The sequence below is a fragment of the Ornithodoros turicata genome, unplaced genomic scaffold (genome assembly GCF_037126465.1).
Source record: "Ornithodoros turicata isolate Travis unplaced genomic scaffold, ASM3712646v1 Chromosome278, whole genome shotgun sequence".
Classification (NCBI taxonomy): Eukaryota; Metazoa; Arthropoda; class Arachnida; order Ixodida; family Argasidae; genus Ornithodoros; species Ornithodoros turicata.
This window is the reverse complement of record NW_026999350.1, coordinates 113,899-125,044: the sequence shown is the minus strand read 5'-3', so window position 1 is coordinate 125,044 and position 11,146 is coordinate 113,899. Positions and strand designations below refer to the sequence as shown.

Below are 11,146 nucleotides of genomic sequence, written 5' to 3'. Positions count from 1 at the left end.
CAAAAAGGAAGCCTGCGTCTTATATGGTGAAAGGCGAAAGCACATTTATTAACACGCGGTCTGCATTCGTCTTGGATTAGGGCCGAAAGGCCTCTGGGCTGCCATTTACCACACTACAATACGCTTATGGTGCCAAAAACCTAGCCATAATGTAGCCTTGAAATAAAACATTGTTGCATATCTTATGAGAATGTGTGGCACCCCGCTGCATAGCATATAGCACATTTCTGAAAGAACACATTTATAGCAATATGTGCAGATTTGAGAACACGCTGTGAATACCCAAATATCCCGAAGTTGACGTCCGTGGAATGTGGAAAAAGTGGGACAAGCCATAGTCGCCAGGACGTACATGTGACGTCTACAGGCTCTCTGCAATGATTCATGAGATATCCAAACATCCAATTTGGGATATCAGGTGGACATCTCCTCTATGGTGGACGTCTATGGTTTACAGGGGGCACTGCGGCTGGCTGTGTCGCTTGTTGATGTCAGTTGCGCTGGCGCTAACAAGGTCTGTGCGAATTTCCGTCATACGACCCATTTCGAATACTTGGATTAACCGCGAAGGGGTCACGTGATGCTCGCATTCCGCGGACGATCGAGAGATCTCTGGTGTGCCTGCTATCAACAGTTGGCGCTGTAAAAGTCGCAAAGGCGAACAGGTACCTGACAGGCTCGATCCTCGAAGCGTCCGCAAAATGCAATGACAAATGTCCGGATAAGAGCCTCAGCTACAGCAAATAGGAGAGGATCAGATTGTTCATAGAAGAGCGTACGTGTTCGTATTCTGAAAGTTTCGAGTTGACGACAGCTATTGCAACAAACAAAAGCGAAGGCGAGCGGTCAGAGCACGGCATCGTAAACCATGTGTGTCTGTGATGGAAGACTAGATGCGTGTCTTACTGGATTGTGCAACTGTCCCGGTACCGAGGGCCTTAGAACGGAAACTCTAGGATTACCAAACGACGAAGAGATCCAGGTTGCCAGATGGGAGTCTGGTGGGGCAGTGAAGCTCGTGGCGCCGATAAGCGGCCTCGTCTACGTCTCTTAGGAATTAGATTGGATGAGTATGACACTCTCGACTATGGCAGAAAGCTTCAGGGGGAAGTTATGCTACTAATAAAGGTGCAGTGAAACCCAGCAACCTGTGTCTTCTTTTGAGTTTTCTGAAAACTAGACAGTCATAGTACCGACGAAGGTGCACAGGTACCACTGGCACAATACCCACGTTTCAGTATTTACGTGCGTCGTGGCTACATCGATGGGAACAAAGACTTACGCCGTTGTATGGGATGGTATGCTACACCGCAGCGACTAACGAAGAGCAAGGAACCGTCAAACTGGGTAATTTTTTTACCGTTCATTACAGGAGTTATGAACTCTACCAAGCTGACCCGCTGGCATGTTGGCTGTGACACGGTCTCTATATAGATGATTCCGATGGGTCTGTATACAACCAATGCGATCGTGGTTACCTCGGCCCGGTTCCAAGATCGTTCTGTCCACCACTGTGTTTCAACGTGAACATTTCTTACCTTCATATTTGAGGGTTTATCCCAAAAAAGAAGGAAAGGTGCCCGCGTGCTTTGAGGACGAAATGCTTGCTGCGTGCTGTCCACGTCGCCGTCAGAGGCGGAAAGAAAGTGAATTGCACCACATCATAGAAAACAAGGCGCGTCAAACGAATGACGTGCAGAAGTATATCGCACAGTCCCAGGTTGGTTTTCTGTCCAGCATTTTAGGCCATATTACCAACCCGCGTAAGTTTGTCGCTCTTTCTTGCTGCTTCTACACTGCTCTCCGATAGACTAGAGCAGACGACGTTGTGTGTACCTCCACGCTTGCGTCTGATTGGGTGCTACAATTCTTCAAATACGTAGCAAGGGATAGAGGTATCGTGATGGCGGTACGTCTAGTCGCCTCTGTCAGAAAAAATAACGTTTTTGTATTAACGCTGCACCCGTTATGAAGGAGAAGTATTGAACAAGAACTTGTATATAGAATTACGATGTGTAGAAGATCACTATTACACTTAGTACACCCGTAACTAAATAGCTGCAGATAGGAATTCGTACCTCCTTTAAGGCTTATCGATTTTTTTTCTATCCAATCGCAGATCCTAGGGTCCCTTGTTCAAAATTCAGTTGAATATCTTTCTTTTCTTTTTTCTCATGAAGTAGAGTGCTGGTGTTAAGTGACACTAATTCTAAAATGTGGATATCTTCATCGCCGACATCATGAAGGCGGTATATGAAGGTCACATTATGCGCCCAGCAATCTGGCTACCGATGTACTCACAGTTGAAGTTCAAGGATGCACCTTCCGCCACTATTTGCTTGCTCCTTATTTCCTTAAAATGTGTGAAGATCAGTTGATCGCATCGTTTTTCTCTGAGTCGTAAGGGAACGCAGTCCTTGCCGTACTCCAACATGCTGGAAAAGATAGTATAAAAACGAAATCAGTTATTTGCCGACGGTTGTAGTGCCGCGGAGCCATAAATCTTGCGGGTAAGAAATACACAGTACGCATACAACACAACTGCAACGTGTTTCACCAATGCACCTAAATGCAAAGATATATAAACTCCAGTACTTAGTCACACTGCACATCGGTACGATGAAAAGTAATGAAGATATACCAACCAACATCAGTATTTTAACACTGTTAAATGGACAAGAGGCCTAACAAGGGGCATCGCGCTGTAGAGCTTCTTGTGGTATATTTAAAAAAAAAAGGGCGGATAAAGAACAAAGATCAGAAGACGACGATTGTTCTAGAAACCCCACTGATGTCGATTGTAAAAGGCTGGATCGCGGATAGGGAGCGCGAGCGTGAAGAAACCGGCCGCCATCTTACTGTACCCACAACAGCCGCCGCAGCGATCATGGTAACTTGTTGCAATTACGGTCGTACCAACCGTACTGGCAAGGATACAGGGCCTAAATTTATACAAGTGAGTCATTATTATCAAGGAATAAATAGGTGTCCATTCTGTATATTTAGTTGACAATTATGAAGTTTTTTTGCCCAAAACGAGCACTGGACGCAGGTTGTTTGATCGCTCTTCCGGGGTTTTATCGAACACACGTGTATTTTACCCGGCGGCAAATACATTTTGAGTTCATAATGCGCTTGAGAGAACGTGTGACACTACACTGGTAGTGTTGCCATCAATATATGTGCGAACACTCGAGCGCTCTTCTGCATGCATTGGTAGCATGGTACACGGTGCTCTCTACGGAAGCAAGTGCACATTCATTTCTTTGAATTACCTTCGCGCACAGATTCGGTATTACGTTATAATGAGACCAAGATTGTCACCCTTTTTCATGTATTGGTATTGTTTTGTGCCTTGGTTTGATTTGTGACAAAGAATCCTACGTAACGGTGGAGTGGCACGACTTGAATACCGCCTTTGTGTCTGGGCTATATCGTCCGGTTGTTGCGATAATAATAATTTGTAGCGTGTCGTGCTCTTTGTAGCAGTTTTTAAGGCAAAAGTGGTCTCTCAATACAGATTTCCTCATGGGGCTACCCAGAGGATCGTCTATGAAGTGTAATGCGACTGAGTGTACAGGTAGTATTATGTTCCTCATCCACGGGTTTCTAGTTCACAGGAAGGAACCACCTCAGTGCACGCACTGTGGTTAGCCTCTCTCAATTTTGTACATTTTCTTATCACGTCAGAAATGTTCACGTCAAAAACACACCTTATACACCTTAGGCTCCTTCACCCAGGAATATAATAACTATAATCCTTTTTAGAAGACTTACCCATATTCTTATTATAATAGTTTTTAATATTTTCAATTTTTAGAAGATACAGGGATTGTAAACCCTGTTTTAAGCTGATGCTTTAACATTTGTCCAATGCATTTCTTAAACTACTTATTCATTTTTAACTATTTGCATCCAAACCAATGTTCTGATGTATTATGACCTTTGTTGCCGGTGCACCATACAAATTGTAATAATCATCATCAATACAGGTTGCTTCACAGCTGCCTCGACATACTGAAGAAATGGGTGCAGAACCTGCGTAGTGCCCACGAACTTTGATTACCACAGCACCTCCAGAAAGTAAAAGCATGTGTGTCACATGGGATTTTTAAAGGTATTCACAGTATATAATACCTTGTATTAACTGTTGTAGATCTAAGCCGCCTCTACAGTACTCTCAGAAATTAAAACTTGTCAGGGAACTGTGATAATTGTTTCAGTTAATAGGCATGCACATATATGCTATCAGAAGAAAATTATTTCTTGAGAATTTTATAATTCATTCATTTATCACATATTATACTCTTATATATTATTATTATTATATATATCATTATATTATCACATATTTGATAACATTAAATTTAAAATTCAGCATATATGAGAAAATATCAGGAGGCAAGTTGCTATTGCTCATTCCAATCTATAATTGATTGCTACAAATTTAGAGAGTGTACCTGTCCATTGACATTCCTAAAATATATATTGTCATTGTAGCAAGGTCACAAAACAATAAATGTAGTATTTTGCGACCTCCCCGCACGTTCATTGTATCTTGAAACACAAGTGCAAGAAATAAATGTTGAACTTGAATAAACTTGATGTTGTATAAACTTGATATAAAATGTTGAATAATATAATGAATGATATAAAATGTTGAATAAACTTGAACTTGTATACTCTTTACTCATCATCAGTGATCTTTACAAAACCATATCGTGGACTTTTTTTGTTTACGTTTCACAGACGGGGTACACGAGGGCCAAAATGACAAAATCACTACTGTTTCAAGCTCCAAATCGTCCTGTTGCAATTTGCAGACCATACGTGTGTAGTGCAAGTGTAGGACCCTTGCACATCAAAATGTAAGATGGGAGGCACAGTTAATGCAAAGTGGTTCCTATGAGAAGCTTCGATGCTGAACAAAATTGTGCAAACTGCGGAAGGTGCCATAGAAGATGTTCAGAATGTGTGTCTGGTCTCACAACGGTGCTACGACGCTCCCTTTTAGATGACGATGATACTGATTGGAGTTTCAGATGTGCAGCTGCATTTTTTGGAACGTGCTCCACATAACAAGCATGACATAGTCAGCACTGGATAACAGGCTCCCGTCCCTAAGCAGCTTTGCTCAATCTGCAGTTGTATTCAACAAAAGCCTGTGAGTACTCGAGAAGGACATTCAGTTTGGCACAACCGCGCCTGCAAATAATCAGAACAAATGAAGGAAGAAACAAACAAACATAGAAGGGCTGTACTTCAAAAAGAGACAAGTCCTGTGTCTCATGGAATTGTTACCACTTTTAAGTAACTTAATTGATTAAGCTTACATCACTACCTGATTAACTGTCCTAACGAGCGTGATCTAATTGCGTGAAGTAATTATTTGGGCTACTTCGGTGTGTTCATATTTGCGAGGCAAAGCACCGCTGTCGTTCACTAAAAGACACTTTCTGCGGCGATGCTTGATATAAACCATACTAAACCCATCCACGGCTAAAACAACGGCTGTGATTCTACAGAGCGATCTCTTTCTGCCATGCGAGTATATCTTTTCCCGGACCGTTCTTTGTGGTACGATTTTTGTCCAGAACGCAGCACTTGATATTACATACATGGTTGTTGTTAACCTCATATCGTTTCTTGTTGAAATATTGGCTGGGAAACGAGCTGTAGTACAATCCCCAGCGCTGCACTGCAGTGACGGTCTAGTTTCGGAATGCAAAACATAACGTAATTAAGAATCGAACGGCAGGACACCCGTGAAACACTGGTAGGATAAATCAGTATACTGGCACCTTACAAAATTGTGCGATGACAAACAACGATCAACGCCTGCAGAGCAATAAATATTCACAATCTCCGTTGCCTCCCGTTGTTTTCTATGGGCACACACTGCGCTTTAGGGCCTCCCAACATGGCGGCCCGAATGCACGCCTCTCCCCCCCCCTCCCCGAGCACCTCTCCCATGCGCGATCCAGCCTTTATACATAGAGATCACTGAGAAAAGCATTATTTTAGAGACGCGGGAGAGCTGCTTGATGTGCTAATTCAATTCAAATTATTCTAACTGATCCACTTTGCATTACGTTACAAAAATAATGATGCATGAAATTGGGAGAGGGAAAACCTGATCTCAGCGGAAGCAGGACGCGATAAGCCATGTATTTGTCATCTCTTTCTGCGATGCCCGAGTGGGTTGGATTTGGAACCTCCTTTCGTCGGACTGAAAGCAATTGCGCTCAAGAAGTCGTAGCGCGTTATGGTCGGGTGCTTCGTTTTTTTTTTTTTTTCGAAGGGATAGTTTGTGAATATCGCTGTCAATTATCACAAATTTGAGTGAATTCGGCACGTTCTTCGTATTGGTGTGGTAAGACAGGGACCTTTACTTGGCAATATTCCGAGTTCTGTTCGCAAATGTTTACATAATTAGACTTACGATGCTTGACATTCACATTAGGAAGGTGGCAAAACCAAGTGAGAACAAGTGCCGTTGACCGTATGATTCTAGGTGGCGTAGTTTTTTCATTATAATCCAATGACATCTTGTATTTGCTTCCGTACGTGGACGATGGAACAACCAATTTTCGCCCAGGCTTGAAGCCGATTTAAAGGGTACTATGCTTATAACATAAATATGCATAAAAGCGCATGCTTTGGGCGTGACGGCACATTTTATATGAAAACGCACGAATAGTGAATACTTTTCGATAATTCGATATAGCCAGGCGCCAGAGCACCAGCTTATCCAAAGCCTTGCTCTGTTGTCACATTGTCGCGGAATGTTTTGCTTTCAGTCTTTTATGTCGCTCGGAATCTAATATTTTAGTTATCTCAGTATTGTTCACAAGAAAAGAATGCGCTACCGCCACAACGAGTGAACCCGAAGCCTGCGTCTCTTGCGTCTGGGATGTTGATTTCGCAAATGCTCAGATGTAGGAACGGAAACGTTCACTACGAACAATAGCTCGACTTCGCTGTCGTTCTCCGGTTTGTCGACGCTCTCAGAAGCGTAAGCTCTCGCTGTGGAGGGCCGCGAGCGGAGGCAGTATAGATGGGACGGAATGCAAGCTCGCGGCAGGCGGTTGCGCACACCTCTACCGCATGTGGGTACTCAAGACGATGTGGGTACTCGACGCTGACGACGCTGTCAACGTACTGCAGACTGCGTGGGTGACCGAAAGAAAACAGCGTGCTACAATCTCTGTTGACCATCTGAATGGGCGATGATGCGCGGCATGCCGCTAGAAACCACGTGGTCGAGGAAAAGCGGGACGCGGAGGCGGCTTCTTCCGCACTGCGGCAAGAATTTCCCACTCCGCATACGCGCTACCGTGTGCTTTTGGCGCATGTGGGTACGTGGCCGTATTGCAACAGTGCCTGCGGGGACTTGCTTGTATTGCTCTCCGCCGCGGCCAAGCCGTTTCGCCCTCATCCGTTTCACGGTCGTTTTGCGCACTGCAGAGCGGATCAAGCGATTAGCAGTATAGCTCTGAAAAATAACAGCTCCCACCGTAAAACGCACGAGGCTGCTTCGGAGCCCTTGCTTCAATGGGAGGTAAAACTTACCAGCATCTTGTCGTAGCGGGAACCAAATCTGTAGCGAGTCTGTATTGCTGTCTGTATCTTGCATTACATTCAGCGTCAGCTTCAGAAAATATCTGCGCCATGTTTTCTTTCTCGCACTGTGGCGCAATGAAGCCTGGAAATATTGTAACCGGGTATATTCGTACGCTTCGAAATAGGAAGCAGCACTCTGCATTTGCCTACAATTTCTTTTTTTTTTTTGCTTCTCTTGTTGCGCACACTCATCAGCAGTAGAGATGCAGTGCCATGCCCAGAATGCTTTAATTGTCTAAGGTTCGTTTACCTTTCATATTGTGGAAATGTAGCAAGTCCACTGCATTGGCCTCTAGTACATTTTAAACAATCAGGATTCAATGGTATTGAGTTCTTAAATCAGATTGGATTAGTTTAACGCACTTTTGGAACCGTTGCGTTCATGTTACGGAAAGAGTGATATGTGAATGGGCTGTAAATCTAAACGACCTGAAATCTATAAACGACCTTCGCGCTAGACCTATAAACAATTACAAAGAACGATAAGAGAAGGAAGTCACTGAAAAGGTTAGCCAGCTGTAGGACTCGAACCCGAATTCCTGTTCAGTGATTTCCTTCTTTCATCATTGATTTCTTAGGCACTTGATGCTTTGCGCGTATTTGTCCTTTCTATGTGTTCAGGCCTCATAACATCAATTCCCATCATGTTCATTAAAAATAACATTGCGTTTTTTTTGTTGTGTGTTTGTGCTTCCATGTCGAATTTTGTGCTGAATTTTGTGACACGGACCATGCGCATATATCCCAGCCATACAGAATGCAGATTGTGGCTCTGACTCAGGCTCTGAATGAGACGCATAACAGCCTCATGTAGTTGCTTATGAGGCGATTCATGTACAATGAAAACGCAGAAGCTGTCCGTCTGTTGTCTCATTCTGCACGGGCTTGGCCCACCCGCCGGCCAATCAGGCTTTCGGTGGACTCCGGAGGCGCGAAATTTAACAGACAGACAGACAGACAAACGAACAAACAAACAAACGCTGTTTGTGCATTCAAAAGACTCGATTCGCAGTTTTGGGCACTCGTATTCGGATTCCCGAATCACAAATTACTGCTAAGGACTCAAGGATTCGGTTGTCCCAACTCTAGAAGTTACGATTAAAACCCTAAGACACACTTTCACACAACATATACGGGTGCAATCCTGAAATGCCAAACAGCTTTGCAATCACGTAGGTGAGAAACCCCGCTCTCCTCGGCTGCATCGTCGGCAACGTTATGTGCCTCGCCAATGCTGAGGGGGCGCCTTCTTTTTTCTGTCTTTGCTTTTTTAGTTCGCCCCGCCCGTTCACGGTCTCTAATAGTCGATCTCCGAAGCAGATGATACATGGCTGCAGGTGAGGTACGTGTATACAAGTCAAGCTGGAATTGTGGCACGCTTCTCTCGTAAACATAGACGAATAAATGTTTCTGATGATTTTGTTTTGAGACATTCAGCAGGTCTGCAAGCACGTCGAAATTATCCGGTAACTTAGTTCTAAATTTTGTGAAACCTTGAGAATGTGTTGAAGGAAGATTGCAGAATCAACGTAAATATTTGCTACTTATTCATTGACGAGAAACAGTTGAAACAACGTTGATTCAGCGTTATAATTATACATTCAACTTTGCTCAACATTAGGCAACGTAGATTCTACCTTCAGCCAACACTCGGTGGGCATGGAAACGTATACTTTGAACTGAAAGAAGACGAAATAACAATGGAGATGAGGACTCAGTGAACGTCCACTGTGCGCTTACCGGGGCTTTCTTCAAGACGGCATGCCAATATTACTGATGAGGTAACGACGATCGGGCGCACGAACTGATGCCAAAACCGCAAAGCGCCTCCGCGCGAAGAAATTCACGAACCTAGCCTAGTTCTACCCACTAACGCTTTTATACCTGTAACAGGGTGATAGCTTCAACATCCATTAGGCTTAGCAAGGTTGTCTCAAGTGAATCACATGGTGCTACACAGACGTACACGAAACGGTTCTGTACTAACGATCTACGCGGATTCACGTTGCACGGATGCAGTTGGTACGCGCTAAGAATTCACACAACACACGGTTTCTGCACAATAGCGCCAGTTCGTACATGGAATGCAGATTTCAACTTCAGGAAGTAAACGCGTTACTTTCATCTCATGAGGGGAAAACTCACACAGGAGGAACCCTTCTATGAAACATTAACATTTCGCGATTGTAGATGTAGGTGAAGATGCAACTCCAGTACAATAAAAAAAATATGGGTATTGAAAAGTTTTTATAGAACTCACCGAAGAAGCAGAGCGATACGAGAGCGAGGATGACTTGCTTCATTTTAAAAGAACTGCCTTTGTCGAGCGCCCACGTAACAGGTGTACTGTACTATTCAGTCAGCGTATGCAATGTTCCACATGCGCGCGTGCCGACAATCATAATAAGAATGATAATGATGATTGGATTTCTATGGCACATGAGCAACTAAGACTATAGTGTGCCTACTATTTAGTGTTATTCATAGGCAGTTATTCACAATGCACCATGCACCATCATATCTGCTATGGAATTTTGCACAGGAAAAGTTGCACGATCTGAAACAACGCCTTCGGAAAACACCGTACAGTGTCCTGTCCCTTCAGACAGTATCCTAACCTCCCATATCCTATGCGATACGTGGTTTTGTGAGGTACACCTGTCGTTCTATACCTTGCTTCAAGTACATGGCTTCGTTGTTTTACTTGTGGAGGACACTTCCCTCAACACGACGTCTTCATCCGAGTCACTTTTTCTTAGTCATGTTTCTTAGGCACTTGATGCTCGCGCGTATTACGGCACTCTGTACGCCCTCCGAGCTCGCAGCTGTAAAAATGTAACACGGCAAAGACAACACTAAAAGTCGTGCGCGCTTACGACAGGACTGAGAGATCAGATATGATTTTCCTTCCAAGTTTTCCGAAGAAGGCCAGAGAAACACTTCTGGGTCCTCTTCTCATCTGATGTGAGATCATGGCCCATCTGCACTTGTGCCGATGGGGCAAGAAGGACAATGAACTCGCTTGTGACGTTTCGTATGCCGTTGACCTTCTCGTTGTAAACACGGGCGAACATACATAATAGAAGCCGTCACAGAAAAGTCTTAATTTGAGACACATTTGAATAGGGTTGACTAGACGTCTCTTTTCTTGTTAAAATTTCGTTTTGTTCTATTTCTTCCTGATCCCGACTGTGTTCTTTCTGGCATGGCGACGAGGAAAAATGGGCTGGCCTATCCCTTAAGGGAAAAAAAAATGTCGTTCAATACACTTTCTATGAAAAAGGCCCATGCAGGATATAGAAGAGAAGTGGAGCTCGTATTGACTCCATTTAGACGACAATTTTTCGTTTCTTTTTCTTTTTAGCCAGTTGGTGCAGGTTGGCTATAGACGAAGAAAGTAGGAAGTCACTGAAAGGTTAGACAGCTGCGGGACCAGCTGGCAGCTTCGATGTTCCGGCCTCAGAAAACCAATTTCCATCGTGATTGTCTGTAGACGTCCATATGTTCAATAGAAGGGCTATAC

At 43.9% G+C, this 11,146-nt stretch overlaps 1 long non-coding RNA gene across 1 annotated transcript; it reads right to left on the bottom strand.

Moving 5' to 3' along the window:
* Window positions 1-1,479: 1,479 nt before the first annotated feature.
* LOC135373614 (uncharacterized) lies at window positions 1,480-9,995 on the bottom strand. The gene is made up of 4 exons (XR_010416517.1): window positions 9,884-9,995; window positions 7,573-7,705; window positions 2,302-2,435; window positions 1,480-1,925 (listed from the first exon to the last, which is right to left on the bottom strand). It is a non-coding gene; the product is annotated as an uncharacterized LOC135373614 (long non-coding RNA).
* Between the last annotated feature and the right edge of the window lie 1,151 nt (window positions 9,996-11,146).